The sequence below is a fragment of the Macadamia integrifolia genome, chromosome 13, assembly GCF_013358625.1.
Source record: "Macadamia integrifolia cultivar HAES 741 chromosome 13, SCU_Mint_v3, whole genome shotgun sequence".
NCBI classification, from domain to species: Eukaryota; Viridiplantae; Streptophyta; class Magnoliopsida; order Proteales; family Proteaceae; genus Macadamia; species Macadamia integrifolia.
This window is the reverse complement of record NC_056569.1, coordinates 8,461,908-8,482,929: the sequence shown is the minus strand read 5'-3', so window position 1 is coordinate 8,482,929 and position 21,022 is coordinate 8,461,908. Positions and strand designations below refer to the sequence as shown.

Genomic DNA, 21,022 nt, shown 5'->3' with positions numbered 1-21,022 from the left:
TAGTTTCCTACTAGCAGTGACAAAATAGAAATTTTATATAGTATTAAAGAGGTATTGAGCCGGTTTAAGCTTGTTGTATAAGCATGTCAGTTTGGTCAGGCATCCGACGGACTAGCTACCTGCACCGTGAATGCCCATTTAATAAACATGTCGAAATTGAGCTTGACACAGTTATTAATCTGGCCACTCCAAATCCAGCCATAAACATATTAGGCTCTTCATCTTTCTCCTTCAACCTGACCAATGGAGCAAAGAGGAGAAGAGTGGTGAGAAGCAGCAAGAAGAAACATGAAGTCCACCAATGGCTACCAAACCATCCTTCCATCACCCCTGTGTGATGGATACTAGGGGTGTAATAGGGCCGGGTTAGGCCGGGTTACTTAAAACCCTAACCCAACCCTAGATCCCAAAACTCAACCCAATCCTAACCCAACCCTGTCGGGTTCATGCTCAGGCCCAACCCTATCGGGCTTAGGATTGGGTTGGGTTGGGTTGGGTCGGGTTGACCCTAGCTGGTCTTCTTAGTGGAATCACATTCCGATAAGTACGATTCAATTCCAAGAATGAATTGAAACCAAATTTTTTAATTAAAACCTTAAAATGAATTCCTCCATTAAACTATACTGAATGTGATATTTTATCCTTCTTTCATGGAGATTCCATGTGCCCCTATTTTTTCATGTGACCATTTTTTTAATCTCCTCCATCAGAAGTCAACATATCAAGACATAATCTAATCATTCATTGTTGTTAGAATTTCATCTTGATCTATGATAATGCTTAATTTTTAATATATAAGGACCAAGAAACTCAAGTATTGCACGCCCCCACCTCTCCTCATTCCTTATTTTTTTTTTTTTTGGGTAGAATTATTTCATAGTTGTAGAGATGGTTTTTCCTTTGGCTTTGTGCTCTCTTTTAGCTATACTGTTCTCTATATATTCTTGCTACACAAGAAATTCAATGACAACAACAAGAAACTCTCTTGGCTAGGAGAGACACTTGCATTCTACAAAGCACACAATAATAATTAGGGTTAGATTCAGGGCGGGTTAGAGTCGAACTGAATTTTCTATGCCTCAACCCAAACCCAGCCCAATCCCATACAGGGTTGGGTCGGATTAGACTGAGTTGGCCCTTATAGTAGGGTTAGACAGGGTTTGGGCTCAGGATAAGTTAAAACGGGCTCGGAATGTCAGGGCTAAACTTACACCCCTAATGGATAACTTCCAATCGTATTTGCTCCAATCGTATTTGTTCCTGATAGCACATACCTGCACAGATCGTCCCCCACAATTTCAAATTCCAAATTTAGAACCCAAATAAATACCTAGGGTTTTAGAATCTGGGGATATGTCAATGTAGAAGAAGAAACCAGAAAAGGGGAAAGGTTGTAGAAGGAAACCAAAACGAAGAAAGGAAAAATTAATAAAGTGGGAGAATGGCTAAACAGGGAAAAGCTCGGAGACGATGACGGGACTGTGGTCTCTCATAGAGACAGAAAGAAACAATGAAAAACTTAAGAAAAAAAAGGAAAAGGTGAAATGCTTGCGATGCTTCTGTCCACATTGTGACAATACAGATGGGTTTCAGCAGCTGTGAAATTCTTGCGATTGAAGGAGTAGCTGTGGGGATTCAAATAGGCTGAAGGTTGGTCGACGTCATTAATGGCAGCCAAGGCAGGGCTGTTTTTGAACAGTAAAGATTCGTTTTGGTCCAGTGGTGATTGGGATCTGTGGGTAATGACTGTTGCAGTTGCTGGGTATCTGAGGAAGGAAATTGGCGACGAGAATTGACGGCTAGAGTTAAGGCGTCGGTGAGAATTGAAGAGGGTTCGGTGGAAGGAATTGAAGGATCGAAGATGATTCCTGCAACTCAAGAAAGTGAGTCTACAAAGCTCAATCAAGCCTCTGCTTTACAACCTGCACTTGGGCGAAGGTGGTTCAACCTCAAAGTATTGTTTTGTCCGACTCAACTTCTATGCCAATATATCCAGGCATGTACCTGTTTATTTACAAGTTAATTACGCCTCTTTCTCTTTCGAATTTCAAACAATTGTCTACTATCCAATCACTTATTCGACCATCCTAAGATCTTTCAGCCTTTTTTTTTGCTCCGAGTTGAAACATGTACCTCAATAGAAGAACTATTTTGGATTAAAACTTGCATTACTTGTAATCAGTTCTGCAATTTAGGTAGGGGTTTATGGATATTGAATTGAATGCTGCTATTTTGAGATGATTGAGTCTTCTAGAACTAGCAGTGATGATTGATTATGCATTACTGAATGGAATCCTATGTGTGTGTGTCCCCGCATGTCTTTGATAGTGTGACCAACTCTGTAAACAATGGGACTCTGTTTTCTACTTAGCCATCCTTGAAGGCAGCAGCTGATCTAAATATAAGTCCATACTTCCAAACATGAACCAGCAGAGTTTCTTTTCTTCAATTCCAGTAATTTTTATGTACAATAACATGTGTTTTAGTAGCATTGCTTCATCTGGTCACACTATCTTAGGTTTCATCGGTGGGTAATCCACCAAAAAGGTTAGACAAGATGGCTTCCCAGTCTCTCTTTTACTTTAATGCTGAAGGAAGGTTATACTAGACAGCCACTGTTACATGAACTCTCAGAACTCCATGATAAGAAAAAGTTTTTGATGGGGTTCTGTGCATACCCATTCCATACTTTGCTAGTCCATTGAATACAAAGGATCCCTGCAAGCCCATGTCTTCAACAATATTAGAAGTGTCCCATTCTGCCTCGGACACTCTGATGGTCTTCATGGAATCACATTGCACCGGAAAAAAATCGTCTGCAATTCCGATCTCGTACAATTCCGTGAAATACCACCTTTAGGGGGGTGACACGTGTATTGATACCAATGCAATGGTCCAGATATGATTTAAATGCCTCTTCACTGATTTAAGGTTTTATTAGTTATACCAGATCTGGACCATTGTATTGGTATCAATACACGTGTCACCCCCTGAAGGTGGTATTTCACGGAATTGTACGAGATCGGAATTGCAGACGATTTCAACCCCATTGCACCTCTGCTTTTCTGGCTCTGTTACCTGAAGCACCAACTTGGGTCCCATCTAAGTATCTTGCAATTCAGTTGCAATGGTGGTGCTTCAACAAACACCCATTTATGACCTGGCGGCCGCCATCTTAAAGTTTGACCGGATTGGTTTGTCCCACCTTGCACATGTTTAACTGTCATAGTACTCATGACATGTTGGGTCACATGTATTGGATCACGTGTATTCAATACTACCATTTGGTTATTGCTTTTAGGGTAATTTATATTGCCACCCCCTGGAGAATGCCACAATTATAAGACCACCCCCTCTGTTTCACCAAATTATACTCAGATCCCCTACTATCAGTTACTGTTAAGGAATGCTATGAAGTGACGCTTTTGCCCTTATGAGTAAAAAATTGATAACTTATCCATTTTCATTATCCCAAAAATACCCCTTTTACCATTTTACCATTTCATTCTCCTTATCTCTTTCTCTCCTTCTCTCCATAGTGCGACCAGGGGTTTAGATGAGTTCCAGCCGAGCCGAGTACTGCTAGTTCCGTTGCCGGCAAATACTTCTCCTTTCGTCGCCGGTGAGAAGTGCGGTTCCCATCGCTGCCATCTTAGGTCGCCGGCGAGAAAAAAAATCCATACTATGTTAGAACCGTATGAGAATTTGCAAAAAAACAATCTAGAAATAATCCAAAACAGCTTGAAAGAAAAAAAAATAAAAAAAAGAGTAATCTCATGGCAAATCAATTGGAAAAAAAAAACCTACAATCAGCACCGAACATGGGGTTTGTAGGGTTTTTTATCTACCTGGAAAGCTCCAATTAATGTCATGTTTCTTTGGTTCTTGGGTGTCTACTGTTACTTTTCTGAGTTTAAAAGGCTACTGAAACATTAAACAAGATGAATCACATGTTCAGGAAGTCAGCTTTGATTGCTTCCTTGGCATCGAAGCAGACTCGAATTGCTTTGATCTCTTTGGGGTCATTTCGTTTTGATTCATCTACAATAGCTTCTGAAACTGTTAAAGACTGTGTTTAGTGGTGAAATTTTTTCATCTTCGCGTTCTAAGTTTCCGGCGAAGTTTTGGCGTTAGATTTTCATTTCTCGACTGTTCCGTTGGATTTTAGAGCTTCAGTCGCTGCAAGAGCGGAGTATGCAATTGATGATTACTATGATAAGGAGAGGTCTTTGGGGAAGAAGGTCGGTGGAGAGAACGAGGAAGGGCCGACGAAGGCCAACCACGAATAGTTGAAAGAGAAAGTGATTCCTCCTTCGTCAAAGGATTCGCTAACTTACCAACCAACTCAAAGATTCCATGAGGCCGTCTCCGAGGAGGAATCCAATAAGAAGATCCAGGTAGAAATGGGAGCCAACTGGTGCCGATCTTCTAACGATGATTCGACCTCGATCAGCTGCGCTTTCTCAGAATGATTCGATCTATTCCTATCTTTTAGAAAGCGTGATGATAGTGCGAAAGATGGGATTTTAGTTGAGAGAAATTGAGGAGAAGAGGAGAGTTGAATTAGGGTTTGGGAGAGGGATCGAGCCATGGAAAAGCAGCGGTGGAACCCCAGAAAATGAGAGAGGGATGGAGAGGATTTTAGACTTCTGTTATTTCTGGATATGAAGGAGAGGCTGGAGCTAACAATAGCGGTTGCCTCCTGCAGAGAAGAAACGTTGTGGTCGTCGCGATGTCCTACCGGTCGTCATCCGTCGCTAATGCCGCCGCCGCTACAACGATCGCCGGTGGTCTAAATCCCATGATTTGGGATAACGGTAAATTAGGTTTTTGGAATTGGTTAACTTAATACAAGGGTATTTTAGGTACTTCATATTTAATAAAGGTATTTTGGTATTTAAAATAAAATATAATTGCTGACATCAGCATATAAGGTATATTCCTTAACAGTGACTAACGGTAGGGGTCTGAGCATAATTTGGTGAAATAGAGGGGGTGATCTTATAATTGTGGCATTCTTCAGGGGGTGGCACTGTAAATTACCCTTGTTTTTATGAACATCTTAACCTATTATGTATCATTTTATTTTCTTATAACTTTTTCCCTAATTATTCTATTTTTATATATATTGTAGGTTGGTATAAATATTACAAAAAACCAAGGCAATGAATTTTTCTGCTTTCTCTAGATGTCTGCTACTGCTTTCTTCTTTTTCTTCTTAACTTTTGTTTTCCGATAAATCACAACATCATTAGAAAAGTTCAAGTACAACCCCGAAGAGCTTCCTAGAACAACTGAAAATACATTGAAAGCAAGAAGCAGAACTCTCTCTAAAACTTCTCACAACAGATAAGAATGTTGGATGTTTGCACCCTGAAAAATCTTTTTTCATTTGTATTTTTTTGTTTTGGTTACTATTGACTCCTTGATATTACTAATTGCATCCATGTACACAAATATGTTGTTTGATTTAATTTTGTTCTTCCACGTTGTTTGGAGGTAGTAATGGAATGAGGGGGGACATGGTGGTGGACCAGAAGGACTATCCTACACCACCATTCGTGTGTCTTGGGATTGCCATGGAAGAGGGTAAGATGCCATTCATTGCTACATTACATGATTGCCAGTAAAGATGCCATAATTCATTGCTACATAGGGCTTATCTTTTCACATGATGTGTAGCCCATTAGGATGCTTTATAATATTTGGACTAAGGAGGCATGGGTGAATTGCTTACTTGAGTCAACCTGACTCAGTTTCACTCCTATGATCAATTTGTTACCTTGCTACATGCTAAACGTGTGAAATCTTTTCCTTTTTTTTTTTTTAATTATTGGGAGATGCTCAGTCATAAGCATTAGCATTAGACACATTTATCTTACAACCACAATGGATATAGGCTTACTTAGGAAGAGACGGTTTCTATTTTCATTCAAAATGAGTGTTGTGTGATGAAAACAAGATGAGCATTGTGAGATGGAAGCATAATTCATCAATCAATTTCTTTACGTATTGACTGATCATGACTAGTTGTTTTTTGCTAGATTGTGATAAGATGTCACTTTGTCTCCTGCTTAATAAATATGTTTTCTCTTGTTTGGCCCTTTTGTTTTTTGATCAAACATATTATTATTTGTTATGCCTTTTTCGCTCAAAAATAATTTTGCATGATTTTCTTTGTGTAAAAATTACTTTATTTAGGAAAGGGATTTTATTTATTTATTTTATTATTTGTTGGTCCCAATGTGTCACTGAGGGGGTGAATCAGTGACCCTCAAAAACTAAGTTCCAACTTGCTTGCTTCACTACTCACTCGTTGGTGTGATGTAAGACTAGATCACAAAGGACCTAATCCCATGCAGGATTTGAAAAATCTGGCTGAATAGAGAGAAATATGAAATCTCACAAACCGTAACTCAGATGAAGCTGAAAGTTGGAGTAGATGAAGGCCCTACGTGGGCCAACAAACCCTCAAAAGATGAGAAAATTCCGATGGTTGAATTGAGAGTTATGCTGTCGACATGAGAAAGGAAACATATGGTATTTCTTCAATAACTTGAGCTTCCACATTTGAATGATGCTCAAATTTGGATCGAATGGTCCTCCTAAGGTCCTCAACAAACCCTCAAAATCCTGCAATGATCAGAGATATGGTCTGGAAGTTATGCACTTGAACATTCTTCTCAGGAAAACCTTGTAATTGAAAATTGATAGGCTTTTTGTGTTTGTGTCTCTGATCAGCAATGTTAAAGGGCTTCAAGTCTACAAAAAAATGTTCAAAACACTCTCACAATGGCTAAAACAGAAAATACGAAAGAAGAAAAATAAAATAAAGAAAACAGAATTTATGGAGGGGTGGAGAAGAGTGGAAGAGGAATGGTGGAATGGGTCTCTCACCCTTAGGTTTTGGGTATCACACCCCTCAATGGGTTAGGCATCTCACCTCTCAAACATAGCTTTTTAGCCAAGAGCTTGCACCCAATAATTTCATTCATCAATGTCCAGCTATTGCAATTGATGGGTGCCTCTTTATAGGCTTACATAATTTGGACATAAAGCAATAATAGAAAAGGAAACTAATGGACTGAAATAAGACTTTCTAATTTGTGTCTAACATGCTAATCAAGCTTAACAAATTAGAAACTAACAACTGAATATAAAAAAGAAGCTAGCCTAAGTTGCAAAATAGGAAACTAACTTGACAATCTAAAAAGGGAAACTAAATCGTATGCTAGCTGGCCAATTCGATGGTTGCTGGAGATCTTCTCTTGGAGTTGAAGAAGGCACAACTGTATAGCTTCTATAAGATCCTTTTGAAGACCAAAACTTGCTGAGAAAATATACTGTTCATGTATTACTGTTCACATGAACAGTAACACAAGTTATGGAAGCTGCTGGACAGGTCGGATTGATGGCTGCTTGGGCACTTCTAGAAGAGAAAATAGGAAAGTAAAATATGCACTAATCAATGGGCTGCTATGCTGGTTCGGTGGCTGCAGGAGTGGACCAGCATATGTGCAAAATTGGGGTTAACAAGGCTAGCTCGATGGGACTAAACCAGGTCTAGACTTGGGACAGAAGTGAACCATGGTTTGGTCAGTTCGAGTCCTCATTTCGACAGCCTTATCTACATCATGGTGTCACAGCCATGCAACAACACAAGCACACACATAGTCTATCAAGAACAGATTGGTTGGTGCTGACCTTTTTAATTAATCCCACACACAACGTATGCACTTCTACCTCGCTACCACAAAGTGGTCAGGTTTACCAGATAGTGCACACCCATCTTGTCATCACCATGCACTTCAAATATTCAAATAAATGCAAAGACAAGGGACAATCAATTTTAATGTACTTTAGCAATATGCCTACATCCACAGAGTATTTTTAGCCTCAACAACGATTAAGGAACAGCCTCTCCTACTTCAACGCTTACCTACACAAGTGTAAGGGTTACAACCCTGATGGTGTATTTTAGCCACAACAATAACTCAGGAGCACACTCTTTTGCTTCGAGCCTTCAAGCCTTGATGATCACCATGGTTATTAAGACGTCGCCATGCGTTTTATGGGGGTTAAGGCGTTTGTCGCCTTATTGGTAATGCATTGTTTTATTTTATTTTTTATTATTTTATTTTATACTCCATTTTTATGTTTTCTATTAGCTTGTGTACAAAAGTCTTGAACACTGAGTCACACCGAATCACATAAAAGGAAATAATAATCGAAAGGAACCCTCATAGTCTCACACATGCCTTGGCTTAGGGTTGAAAATGAAACCCTTGGCAGCGGCGATTATCTCCATCGACTCCGGCTCCGTCAACATTTTTCTAGCTACCATGGCTAGACTGGCTTCTACTAGTGGTGGCTAGTGGCTTTGGCTGCTATTGCCGCTACTGCTTCTATTGCAAATCTATAATTCAAAGTAAATTGTACATCTATTGATATGAGTTGCAATTTTGTGATTACATGACTATGTACTTCTCCTATCAAAAGCAAGCACTTTGACAAGCCAAATCTAATGGCTCTTCTAGTTAATTAGGAACTAATATCCACTCTGTTTTGTAGTTTTGCTTCTACGTTGATTCTTCTATATTCTTTGTTCTTTCTTCCTATTGCATGATGAGTGAAAATGTTTGAATTCTTCTATATATTGATTGAGAGTGCTATTGCTGTGATAATTTGTTAGTGTATATTGATTGAGATTGCTATTATTGTAATGGCATGAATCTTTAATCTTATTTAGTTTATAAGTAGAATTAAATAATTTTTAATATGCTATTTGTGCCAAATAAAATGGTTACATTAAAAAACAACATTAGAACGCTTTATCCGATAAGGCGACGCCTTATGCCCACCCTATCGCCAAAGCGCTCCGAAAGACCCTCAAACGCCTCGGTTGCCTCACCGCCTTAATAACTATGATGATAACAAAGGCAAGGACTACAATCCCAAACTGTAGACAAATCCAACTTGCTAGGTTTCAATATGTAAATAAATAAATCAAATCCCACCCATTATGTACAAATACCGATTCAGGAAATTTCCGAAACTCCTAGCCTATAGTCCAATACAATAAATGGGGATTTGTCAAATGGGTTACCTATGTCATTGGGTAACCTTTGGAGAGGCAGTGTTGATGTAGCTCATAACTACCGTTGTCTTGGTGCCGCCGATGCTCCAATAAATGGTTGAAGCTTTCGCATGAACCTAGACATAAGTTCTCCTCCTTCTCTCTCTCTTCTTCTTCCTTCCTCTTTCTTCCTTTTCTTTTTCTTTCTCAAAACCCTAGGTTTGTTCTCCTTTTCTCCTTCTCAACCTCTTCTTTCAACCAAGAAAGACTTTGATGAAGGTTGATGCACTTGAAGAAACCTTCCAATGAAGTGCACAGATACTGGCTTGAAGGTGATCTTGAAAAGTCTTCTTGGAGACTCTCTCTTCCCTTTCTCTTTACTTCTCTCCTTAAGGCTCTCTCCTCTTCTTTTTGTGTTGGAAGATCTATCAAATAAGTCCCAAAAACTTCCTTTATAGCCCCCAAAACCCTAAACTTGTGCATGGTTCAACTGTTTGGTTTATAACTTGGATACGAGTCTGGCAGAAGGACATTTGATCAGTCCGGAGGGCATAATGTTGTGTAGAGCTCTGATCGAGCTGATTCTTGTTGCATCTTTGACAGAAATAGCCTTTCTAGGAAGACGCTTAAAATTCTATCCAAACTTGGGTGAACTGAACCTGTCACATAGACTTCAATCATCACACAAAGGCTCTCATTACAGTCGACCATCCCACTTCATAGATGACCGTGGACAACCCACGATCGACTGTCCTTGTGTCTGATGTAGCCTATTTTGTACAGATTTGCATGACTTCCACGAAAATGGCTAATACCTTCTTTGTCCGAGCTCTGTTTGACTTGATTCCGCGGTGTTGGAAAGAAGACTCGAAAATCTACACTTTTTTATGAAGATTTATCTAATCCAAATGCAGTGCTCGGGTCCCAAAAATGGGCTTAAACACTTATATGCAACACACTGGCTTTTTGATGTACACATAGACCGATTCAGATGCCTTTGTCATAATTTCCTCATTCGAACTCCGATCATCATGATTTCAGTTATGTTGAAAAGGCGACTCAAAGATCTACATTTCTTATGTAGCCTAGTTTTTCCATTAAACCTTCCAAAATAGCTCCGAGCATGCTATCATAGCTTGAACCTATAAATTCACAACTTTTACTATACAAAGCCTTCATAGGTTGCTTCCACCTTTTGCCAAACATTGTGCGAGGCCATAATAGCCTACCAAATAATATTCTCCATGCGTGTATGCCTTTTTATAGTTAGAAATAAGGAAGACTAGGGTTAGAGATGAGGGAAGAAGAGGGAAGAAGGAGGGAAGAAGAAGAGGGAATGAGAGAGAAAAGAGAGTGAGCTAACTTGCTCATCTCACCAATATTAGGATCAAATATTGTTTTAGGGAATTACAAGTTCCTCCCTAAGGGAGGTGAAAGAGAAATAAGAGAAATAAGAGAAGATATATGTAAGGACACTTAACATAAGACAGTTCCTATTGTACCCCTAATACAAATATTCTAACATTGCCCCCTCAAGCTGGAGAATAAATGTCATATATTCCCAGCTTGCATAAGAGGGTACTAAACTGGTGAGGAATGAGTCCTTTGGTGAAGATGTCTGCCAATTGGTCACCGGAATCAATCTTCTCTTTGATGAAATGCTGGTCTATTTCAATGTGCTTTGTTCTATCATGTTGCACTGGGTTGTGAGCAATGCTTATTACTGCCTTGTTGTCACAGTAGTCTCATAGGTCCCTTAGTGTCATACCCCAACTCAAGAACTAACTGACGCAACCAAGTGAGCTCACAAACAGCATGAGCCATTGCTCTGTACTCAGCCTCGGCACTGAATCTAGCTACAATCGGCTGTTTCTTGCTTCTCCATGTGACCAGGTTACCACCCACAAATGTGCAATAACCAGATGTAGATCTCCTATCAGAAATGGATCCAGCCCAATTAGCATTTGAATAGCCTTCTATCCTCAAGTGATTGTTCCTGGCATACAAAAGGCCTTTTCCTAGAGAGGACTTCAAGTATCTGAGGATACGGTACACAGCATCCAAGTGCCCACTCTTGGGTGCATGCATAAATTGACTCACTACTCCCATTGCATAATAAATGTCTAGGCAAGTCAGAAACAGATAAATCAGCTTCCCCACTAGCCTTTGGTATTTCCCTACATCAACAAGGGAAGGACCACAATTCTCTCCAAGCTTATGATTCTGCTCATAGGAGAACTTGCCGATTTATAACCCAGCATTCCTGTTTCCTTCAATAGATCTAGAACAAATTTTCTTTGGCATACATTGATTCCCTTCTTAGACCTTGACACTTCAATACCCAAGAAATATTTCAAGTGTCTTAGGTCCTTGATCTCAAACTGTTTGGCCAGATAAGTTTTCAATCTAGATATCTCCTCATTGTCATCTCCAGTTACCACAATGTCATTAACATACACAATCAATGTTGTGATAGTGCCATTACCTCTCCGGTTTTATAATGTGTGGTCCGCTTGACTCTGGGAATATCCATTTTTCAGAATGGCCTGTTTGATCCTCTCAAACCAAGCCTTTGGTGACTGCTTCAGACCATAAAGTGCCTTCTTTAGGAGACACACCTTACCATCGGCTGCCGAAAACTTGAAGCCAAGAGGGGGTTGCATATATACTTCCTCCTTTAAATCTCTATGGAGAAAGGCATTCTTCACATCCAACTGATATAATGGCCAATCTCTATTTGTTGCCACAGATAAAAGGACTCTTATAGAGTTATGTTTGGCCACAGGAGCAAAGGTCCCCTGATAGTCAATTCCATACACTTGACTATACCCTTTGGCCACCAATCTTGCCTTGTACCTCTCAATAACACCATCTGATCAGTACTTGATCGTATAGACCCATTTGCATCCAACTGGGATTCTTCCCCTGGGAAGGTCAACTAGTTTCCAGGTACAGTTCTTCTCAAGAGCCATCATTTCCTTTGATATGGCTTGTTTCCACTTAGGGTCTGACATAGCCTCAGTAACAATCTTAGGAATGGAAGCAGAGGAAAGAGCAGCTGTAAAAGTAACACCTGTAGGGGAAAGAGCATCATAGGAAACAAACTGGGCTATAGGATTAGTGCAAGCTCTCTTACCCTTACGGACAGTAATAGGGAGATCCAACTCCAAATGAGGAGAGGAGATGTTACCTGACTGAGGAATGGGAAGCTCAGGATGTGGATCCAAAGAGGACTCTTGGCAGGTCTTCTTTGTCCTTCTTGTATACACAATAACAGGTGCCTTTTCTATACAAGGTTCCTCCATAGTAGCAACATCAACCACCTCTTTGTGTTTACCAATATCAAAGGAGAAAGGAGTAAGAGGTAATGGGGTAAGAAATGAAATGGCATCAGTAGCCTTTTCACTTTCATTTCCATTCTCCCTCTAAAGAGGATACTGATGAGGTGCAAAGTAAGGTACAGACTCAAGAAAGGTGACATCTTTGGAGAGAAATCGCCTGCGAGAGGAAGGGTCTTAACACTTGTAGCCTTTGGTGGTGGAAGAATACCCAAGGAAGAGGCATTTTAAAGCCTTAGGATTGAGTTTGGTGCGGGAGGATTTGTGAACATGCACATAACAAACACAACCAAACACCTTTGGAGGAAGTGTGAAAGCAGGAGATTGAGGAGACAAGAGGGCAATTGGGTTTTGAGACGCAAGAATTTTTGTAGGCATGCGATTAATGAGGAAAATTGCAGTAAGATCAGCTTCATACCAAAAAGTTTTAGGCACATGCATACCAAACAAAAGATTTCGACCAACTTCTAACAAATGGCGATTTTTCCTCTCAGCTACCCCATTCTGTTGGGGTGTATCAACATAAGCAAGCTGATGGATAATACCATTGTCTGTGAAAAATTCTTGCAGGCCACCAAACATGTACCCCCCCTTTATCAGACTGGACAATTTTGATTCTGGAGTCAAACTGAGTATGAACCATTTTATAAAAAATTTTGAAGGCATCATAAACATCACTCTTATGCTTCATAAGAATGGTCCAAGTACAACGAGAAAAATCATCAACAAAAGAAACAAAATAACAATGGCCAAAGAGGGAGGTAATGGGACAAGGTCCCCAAACATCAGTATGCACAATGTGAAAAGGAGCAACATATCTATTACCATGATAAGGATAAGATGAATGACAATGTTTAGTAAAAGTACATGGTTCACAATGAAATACGTGAGAAGAAGAAAAAGATGTAACCAAGTGAGGTAATTGTTTCCTCATAACAATAAAAGAGGGATGTCCCAAATGCTGATGCCAAGGCATCACAGAGTCTATAGAACTAGCATCACTATGGCCACATACATAGGATTGTGGTGTAGTAAAAAAAGGTAACTGCAGCTCCAGACGATATAGGCTGCCCTCCTCACGTCCACTGCCAATAATCCTCTTCGTCACCAAATCCTGAAAAAGACAATGAAAGTGAGAAAAAGTGATACAACAATTCAAGGTTTTAGTTAAAGTGCTCACAGACAATAGATTCAGGATAAGGTTAGGGACATGAAGGACAGAAGTAAGTGAAATAGAAGAGGTAACAAGGATACTGCCTTTACCAAAGATAGAGGAGAAGGTACCATCAACTATCCGGATCTTATCCTTACCAGAACAAATGGAGTAAGAGTCATAGTGATGAGGCGTACCAATCATGTGGTCAGTGGCACCAAAGTCAATGACTCATGACGGAGCTGTGGAAGGTGAAGTGGTGGTGACATGCATAGCAGAAGCTGAGGTATCCTGTGAGTAGATGGGCCATCAAGCTGAGACATAAACCAGCGAAGCACAGCAATATCATCCCTAGAGGAGTTGTTATCTGCCTGTGAGGAGTCTCTAGTATCAGTCTCTGTCATAGTAGCATGGGTTGTAGCCCCTCCTCTGTGGTCACCACGTGTGCCAGTAGATCCACCACGTGTACTAGGATGGCCATGAAGGACCCAACACTTATCTCGAGCATGTCCAGGTTTCCCACAATGATCACACTGTCGTCTATGCCTATCATCTCCACGGGAGGTCCCTTGACCTCGGCCGCCTCCACGCCATTCTCTGTGAGAAGTGGAGGAAAGAGCAGAGCGCTCAAGTGAAGGTGTAGAATCCATGGCACCTCTCCTGGTTTCCTCACTCAGAAGGTAGCTACACACCTCATCAAGTGTAAGTAGGGGTGACCGGCCCAAAATTTGTACTCGAATCTGCTCATATTCTGAATTCAGCCCACCTAGAAGTATCAGAACACACTATTTTTCAAGATATCTATAGGCCTTGGCTTCATCATTAGGATTGGTCAAATGAAGATCTCGGTAATGATCATACTCCTCCCAGAGTCCTATAACAGTGTTATAGTAGTCAGAAATGGACTTCGTCCCCTGCTTCATGGAGAGTGCTTGCTAAAGAAGCTGGTAGACCTTCATAGAGTCACCTACCCTGTCATAGGTCCTAGAGACACTATCCCAAATATCCTTAGCAGTCTCCTTCCTTATAAATCTCCTACCTATCTCAGGTTTCATGGAGAAGAGCAGCCAAGTCATAACAGTAGAGTTTTCAGTCTCCTATTTCTGGTACCCCGGGTCTGCAGCAGCAGGAGCCTTGATAGCCCCAGTAATATATCCTAGCTTCCCTCTACTCCGCAGGGACAGCTTCACAAAGTGTGACCAATCCAAGTAGTTGGTACTATCTAATTTCATAAGAGGAATTTAGGTGTTAGGGTTGTCAAAGACAATCGAACTTGGGTTAGTACTACTCTACCCACCCGATGTAGCTTCTAGAGGTTCCATGAGATCAGACATAGTGTAAGGATACTCCTCAAACAACACTAATGGAGATCCAAACCAAGGGGATACACAAGTCCCAAATATTGTCTTCTCAGAACCAAAAAAAAAAAAAATTCCAGCAAGCCAAAGAGGCATGAAATCTTCATAAAACATCAACAAAACTCACTTCCAATTGTGGAGCTTCATCTAAAACTCTCATACAAGCATCATAGGATAGAGCACATCTAACAAATGGAACCAACAACCTCACTACCAGCTATGTAGGCCAGAAACAACCCAGAACAAGGGAAAAAACGGTACCTGGCAGCAAGCAGTAGATGGAGTTGTGCTCCTTCATCACAACAAATCAAAAACTAAAGTTTGGAGGGATCATATAAGACCCTTGGGCGACCCTATTCAGCAAGGTTTCACTCCCAACCAATGTCGAATGAGGGAAAAACAAGGAAGAGAAAAACTGGTTGGCGGTAAACCTAGGAAGCAGTCTTCTTCTCAGTTTGGACTTCAAATGGTCTTTGTAGTCCTTCAAGCTCCCTCCAACTATTTTCAAGTAGATTTTAGAACTCCATTAGGTCTTGTTGTATACTTTTCTTACATAGTATAGCCTCTAATGGACCCCTTTGCTTCAAGGGTTCCAAAAGAGACTTAAACAATGGAACCGGGATGCTTGATCGACTCTCAAACCCTTATACACGCTCTGATACCAAGTTAGAAATAAGGAAGACTAGGGTTAGAGATGAAGGAAGAAGGAGGGAAGAAGAAGAGGGAATGAGAGAGAAACGTGAATGAGCTAACTTGCTCATCTTACCAATATTAGGATTAAATATTGTTTTAGGGAATTACAAGTTCCTCCCTAAGGGAGGTGAAAGAGAAATAAGAGAAAATACATATAAGGACACTTAACATAAGACAATTCCTATTGTACCCCTAATACAAATATTCTAACATTTATTACTACCAAACAAACACTTGTTCTGCCATTTCCTGTCTGCTCTGTCCAATGACCGTGTGACATCTCCCACACTGCCAACAATACCAGAACACTTGTGGTGTAGATGTGATTTTTCACACTAATACAATGCATGTACACTTCTTTACTCACAGTTGCCATCTGCATTGCTGCTTTGCTGACTTAGACTACACTGCATTGTATTGCACTGTATTGACAACAATGACAACACCACTTGCGTTTTGTGCACATTGCACAACAATCTTCTCCTTTGGAATTGTTGTCAACATGCACAATGAGCAATATCTCATCAAAGAAACTTTATTGCTCATTCATTTCTCTCTCCCCCATGCCAATTATTGCAGTTGGAATTCTTTACCGATGTTGGCTGGGCTGGGTCTATTGATGATTGCTGCTCTACTATAGGATATTGTATGCTTCTCGGAGGGAATCTGGTTACCTAGTGAAGCAAGAAGCAACCAATGGTATCTAGATCCAGTGCAGAAGTAAGAAGCAACCAATGGTATCTAGATCCAGTGCAGAAGCAGAATAACAAGCAACGACACTTGGTGTTGGTGAGCTTATATGGCTCAAAGTGTTACTAGGCGATTTAGGGGTAACATCTGAAGAACCTATGAGGCTCTACTGTGATAATAAGATAGCAATCAGTAGTCAATACACCCCATAGCCCCAGTCCAACACGATAGGATCAAGCATATTGAGATTGATAGATCATCAAGAAGAAGCTTGGACAAGGGTCAATTTGCATTCCGTTTGTCAATTCCGAGAATCAATTAGCTGATGTATTCACAAAGGGTTTGACTTTTGAGTCATCCCATCCTATTGTATTTAATTTGGGCGTGAGGGATGTCTATGCAGATTAAGGGTTACGACTAGACTGTCTAGATTCATTGTATGTTTGGATAAGGATTGTGACTGGGCCTTACATAGCATTCTTTATTTGTAATTCGCTATCCACTCTATAAATAAGAAAAACAACCCAAATGATTCTCTTGATATCTCATTCTTTGACATGGGCACGGTGTCTTCTATCATTAATTAACAGCTACTTCCTCCAGATTGGTGAAAACCTTGTATGGAACACTTCAGGGAAGCCAATGGTGAAAAGTTCATGATCACCCAAATCAGTAAGCCTAGTTATGCCTGTCTATTTCCAAATTTGACCATAAAGCATAAGTTTGTGGCTCATACTTACCCAGTATAGATTTTTCTGATTGGATTTGATAGTCTCCATCGTATTTCATTACGATGGTCGGACCAAGGCTTAACTTACAAAACCAGTTCCTCCATTGGACCCAACTTTTTTCCCTTATTTTATGATGTCCAAAGAAATTTGGTAACACTGTCCTGTGCAAACTCCCATACTGAGTTTCTCTCCAAGTGTTCTTCCCCCTTGTGGACCAATCCTGATTTCTTCATTTCCCTTCCATTAAAAAAGAATAAAGATGTCAATCCCATTAAAGCCTCGCATATAAAGGAATGAACCCTGACCATCTTCAGTTAGCCATAAAGGAATTAGAAGAACTTCAACTACAGAAGCTTACCATAAACTCTCCATGGGCCTGTGAAGCCTTTTATGTGAACAAAAAGTCAGAACAAGTGTGAGGAAAGATGAGATTGGTAATCAATTACCAACCCCTCAATACGCCGAGAAGGGGGGATTCTCCCATTGGTTTAAAGGAAAATGTAAACCCCTTCTCTCCCTGTTCAGCTGTGATGGAATTTCTCCTTAGCTAGCAGCACCTTTGAAGTAAGATCTCGAGCCAGTAGCAAGAGCACAAAAGAATTAGCGGGGCCCCGCTCCCTAAGGGGCTTATTGAAAAAAGGCTTGTTGAGGCTCATGCTGAAAGGAGGAAGGTCTATGAAGCCCTCACTTTATTGATGGGATATTTTTATCCTGTTTTCCTTTGCTCTACCGTGGGAAATCCTTCTCTATACAAGTTCTTGTAGGAGGTTGTTGAACAGAAGTTCTATAGGCGACAGACGAGAGCTATAAGCACCACAAGGTGTGAAGCGGTCTCGTACTAAAGGAAACGACTTTCAATTTCCAGCTACCAAAAAATTATTCCGAATAAATGGAAAATAGTTAGTAGAGGTGAGCCAACGGCGAGCAGAAGCAAGGTTAGATACCGAACAAGACCTTGGCCAGAACCACACGTGCAACCCTTGCATGTGACTCACCCATAATAACTTCTTTGGATTTGAATGAACTAACGGACTGATCACATTCTCCTGAACTCGTGTCTTCTCCTTCGCTTGCCCCTCACTGATTGGTGAATTAGTTTCTTGCTTACTTGCTACTATCTAACGTAAAAAAAATCTGTCCTTGGAGCCAGTTCAAACTTATGCTGGGCATGAACAATCGGGAATGCACCACATGGAGGAGAACCCTTCTTGACTTTGTATGCAAGCCACTGGAGTGGAAAAGCTGATTCTTGGATGTGGCATTCTTACATTCCCTTTGCTGATTACGTATAATTCCTTTCACAACCTAATGGGCCATTTCTCAGTGCTGGTCCTACGTGGGGTGAATTTGGAGGTCTTAACCTTTGGCATTTTTGCGGAAAGTGGCCGCCCACAAAACTCAAACCCGGGAATTTTCCCTGGAAGCCTGAACCTTCCCTTTTCAGAAGTTGAATGAATGTAAAAGGTTTTAGTTCGGCTCAGCTTTTCTCAGATTTGTTGGAATCTATGTTACATGATGGTTACTTCGAAATAAGAGTTTACTTGGTTGTGACACTTTAATTTTACATATAAATTTCTAGATTTATTCCCTGATGTTAATTAGTAAGATAGTCAGAATACATTAAAAAAAAATAAAAATTAATAATAATAATAATAAAAGAGAATTTATGAAGGTCATATAGTGCATGTTCTTTGGTTTGGTCATTGTGGTCTTGTTTTGTAGTTCGCAATATATTGTTGTTAGTGAAACACCCCCTCGTTACCGTACGTGCGACTCTCACCGCATACGGCTCACATAAAGACCAACTAGGGAATTGAACAACAAAATGTCCAACTCCATGACATTTAGATTAATGTTTTCACAATGTAAATGTTTTACTTTTTATTGACATTTTTAATGTTCCTAGGCTGACTTGAAGCTGCACACTACTTGCAGTCCCTTTCTCAATGGATATCCTATAAATTGGCTTGAGTAGCTAGATGTAAAATCTATGTTGTAGTTATACATGATTCTTGATTTCCTTGCATATGCTGCATAAACGGAATGACATTGTCCTCTATGTGTACTTAATCATATGCTTTGTGAATTATAAGTGGATAGCCATTTGTTTTTTCCTATCTAAATTAAATCATGGTATATACACATCATTTCCTGAAAACCAAAAATAATTTTTATGTGTATTGTCAATCCTGTAATTATATTGTGCCTCATAAGTTTGATCCTATGATGATTGGAAAAACTTTGAATATCTCTTCTCATAATTGGATACCAAGATGCTTTTCCTATATTCAACCAGCGTTTCTTAGCACTAATGATCTTGTGGAATTGTTTAGCTAATCAAGTGAACCAGTCAAATCCATGTATTTTTAAATCTCACTTGGATAGCATCTGGTGTTATAGTTGTCCTCTGTGTTTATCTTTCCCATTTAAGTACTCATACAATAATTATATGAAAGTGCCTCTAGCATGTAGTTTCTTTAGTATCATTTATTGCTTCTACAAAAAATTGAAACATTAAGTGGGCGAGCCTATGGCGCAACGGTTAAGTTGCACTATTGCAACATGTTGGTCATAGGTTCAAACCTTGGAAACAGCCTCTTCTGCAAAGCAAGGGGTAAGTCTGCATACATTTTCCCCTCTCAGACCCTGCAGAAGCGGGAGCCTCGTGCACTGGGTTGCTCTTTTATAAAAAAATTGAAACATTAATAAGATCCTTTTGCAATTTGTTAGTTTTATATTCCTTTAATGCTTTTGCTTCTTTTTTTTTTTTTCATCTTCATTTTTTATTCTATAGTTATTTTCTTTATTTGAAGAAAAATTGCATCCTTGCAAGGCTTAGATTCCATAGGCCAGGGAAATGTCTCTTTGAATAAAATCTACGATTTTCGAAATTGAGAAATTTGAACACTAGAGAAAGAAGTGTCCATTAGTGAAATATTGGAATCCTGTTCCTGAAACATGGATCTTATCTTTTCCTTCACAGCATCATAACCTTGCATTCAAGTTAGCTACTCTATGAGCACCATTTAGCTCTATCTTAATTCTCAAGACCTAACAAGTGCAGCTGGGGAGGCGTGTCACAGGTGAAGGCAGATGATTGTGTCATAGGTTCCTACATGCTTATATTCTTAGGTGCATCTTGTATTCTTATAATGCAAGTAAACATGTCATGTTACAACTACTAATACCATGTCTCTTTGTGCATGTGAGTGCTTCTTACATGAACATGGGCATGCTGGTTTATGTTTAGCGCACAAACAAATATCTGTTTGGTGCTTCTTGTCCCTCTAGCAGCAACTGGAAAATTGGATTAACACATGGATTACCATGCATAACTGGACATGCTTGCTGGATAGCACGCATTTCTATTCCATTTATGTTAATCCTTGTCCCTGAGTAGAAGAGAAGACAGTTTTCAGTAGCCAAGATAACAGTATGATTTGGATGGTTGGTTCACCTAAGCCCTCTGGTAGTAACTGGAGAACTGCAGCTGGAATTAACCCTTGTCCCTGAGTGAAAGAAGATAATTTGCTTTAGACAATATTTACAATATGATTTGGATGGTTAGTTAACCTTTTCTTGCCCATATCTGCATCAAATCTGTCCTTGTGGAAGACTTTTTGAATCTAAATTGGATTGTGCAAGTTTGGCACTAGATGCTTCAAGACTTGGTCTGACTTCTTGGGTTTATAGAAAATCTGTTTCTTTATTCCCATTTTTAACGATATCTGTAAATTATTCCGCTCGTTTTGAGTAGTGAAACCACTGCACTTTTTATTATCCTTTTCCTTGTGTTCTGCTTCACAGTATACTATCCATATCATAGTATATATCTTGTACCCTTTATTTAATTTTGTTTGTGAGGTTATTCTATACTATTACATGTTCTGATATCATGTGAGTCCCTAATGCACCACCACATAAATTTTCAATATTAAATTTTGAGTAAAAGGCTTCCTATAGGTAGGCAAGTAGCCACAGAG

At 39.8% G+C, this 21,022-nt stretch overlaps 1 long non-coding RNA gene across 1 annotated transcript; it reads left to right on the top strand.

Annotated features, from left to right (window-relative positions):
* The first annotated feature begins 3,053 nt into the window (after nucleotides 1-3,053).
* Nucleotides 3,054-20,822, top strand: LOC122059587. The gene is made up of 2 exons (XR_006134083.1): nucleotides 3,054-5,589; nucleotides 20,023-20,822. It is a non-coding gene; the product is annotated as an uncharacterized LOC122059587 (long non-coding RNA).
* Nucleotides 20,823-21,022: the final 200 nt, after the last annotated feature.